The sequence below is a fragment of the Pygoscelis adeliae genome, unplaced genomic scaffold, assembly GCF_000699105.1.
Source record: "Pygoscelis adeliae isolate BGI_AS28 unplaced genomic scaffold, ASM69910v1 Scaffold68, whole genome shotgun sequence".
Taxonomy (NCBI): Eukaryota; Metazoa; Chordata; class Aves; order Sphenisciformes; family Spheniscidae; genus Pygoscelis; species Pygoscelis adeliae.
Window position 1 is genome coordinate 367,241 of NW_008825501.1, and position 2,147 is coordinate 369,387.

Here is a 2,147-nt window from a genome sequence, read left to right on the forward strand (position 1 = left end):
ACCACTGGGCAGAGCTGGTTAGTACAGCACTATAGAAGATTTCTGAACTACGTACATGGACAAGACTACGCATGGACATTTTGTATGGACAGAAGCAGCAGAACTAGGTCATCCAGAATATTTGCCTGAAACTTGCATACTTAACAACAAAGCAAACCAGCAATATTAAAAATCCATAAATATTTTTGGACATTTTAAAACAAATTGAACTTAAACTAGTATCTACAAAACCCAATATGTTGTAAATTAAAACCTTCATGAGAAAAAAAAAATATGCCAGTGCTTATTTTTTTTGGAATTAATGTGTATTAACTGCAGCCAGCACTTGTTCATCACTATGCTGTGCTGATACTGGAACAGACATAAATATAATCAAACCCAGGTTTCTTTCTTTCTCTTTCCTTCTTTTCCATTCTGACCAATGCTTTTTAATTCAGTCCATATGAATGAAGTTCAACCATTAATTTTATATAACCTGATCTATGCCACAGAATAAATAATACAGTATCTGTTGCCAAATTAGAACAGTCTAACTGAAATAGATATGTGCATTTAGTGAAGCCAAGGCATAATTTGCTTGAACCAATATTAGTACGGCAGCCAACATATGGGATTTTAAACCCAAAGTACATTTGTATATGGACTTTATAATGCAAATGGATATACGTTTTTCCAAATCAGTGTATATTCAATAAAACCCACCAGCTTCTTGAGTGTCAGCTGATACAGCACTGGATAACATGCTATCTTTCCGCCTTTCATTTTCATGTTTAATGAACATCTTTCTAAACTTGTTTGGTTTGATTTATTTTGTTTCTGGCAAAAACACCTTCAAAAGCAGAATTCTTCCCTGTGACTCTAAGTTCACTCTTCTATTTCTCGGTAGCAATCTGATGTCATAACTTAATCTGGAAGGAAAGGCAAATTTCCAGTACATACCTGTAAATATTTTGCAGTCCTCTCCATCCTTGGGATCTATGCATTATGAAATAAACATGGAATTGAACTGCCCAAAGGAAGAGTTTTCAGAAAAGAGGCACTGAGCCAAATGTACTTCCATTGGTCTAAATAGGGTAACTTATTTTGAGCATTGATCTGCATAAGCAAAAATGTTATTATCTTTGTTGAATATATTAATCCAGAAAAGTGCTTTTATCATTCAATTTTCAGCTGCTGAAAAGAAAGTTCTACTAGTGCATCCCTTGCAGGTTCTGCTACTAGATGAAAAAAACTTCGGGTAGAACTGTTTTGGTGTGGTTCACCAAACCAAGAAATCTGTAGCTGATGGTAATTTTGGAGGAGGTGACAACTGATGTCAGTGAAAATAAACTGTGTAATTGTATGGCTGCATAGAGAAATTTCTTCCTAGCTCCAGATGTTAGTGTTTGGCTTATGTTTCTGGTGAGAATAAATAGGTAACCCTCCCTGCATAAGTGTTACTGAGACTGTACAATATGATCAGCACAATACTTTGTGCTTGAAGAGACCTTTTGAGTTTCTGCTTCCTGGAAGTATCATATCACACTAAAATAAACACAGAAGATTGACCACCAAAATCTTGGACTGCTTGTGCTGCAAGACCTTCTCCAAAAGTTCAGTGAAATAGAATATGAAGCCTCCAATGACTCCAACCAGCCTTGGCTATTCCCCCAGATTTTGATGTCTAGCTCACGTTACAGAAGAGGTGGCTTATGGACAGAAAAGACTCAAACCCAGCAGAGATACAGATACGTATTCCAGTGCTAAACTATACTGCACTTTTCCCTCACGTTTGAATGTTGTGGAGATTTAATTTCTAGGGTATAAAATCTGCTGATATCTCCCATGAATCATGTTTTGCAGAAATGCTGAAGAGGATATTTAACTTTATTTTTAACATCACAAACTGAAAGTTTGTTGTGGGTGATTTTGATTGAGTTGCAAGATGAGTGGCTGATGGCTTGCTTGAAGGTAACTGCTACTTTGACCGTAACTCCGTCAAATAGAATCATAGAATCATAGAATAGTTTGAGTTGGAAGGGACCTCTAAAGGTCATCTAGTCCCCCCCCCCTGCCATAAGCAGGGACATCATCGACTAGATCATCTTGCTCAGAGCCCCGTCCAACCTGACCTGGAATGTTTCCAGGCATGCGGCATCCACCACCTC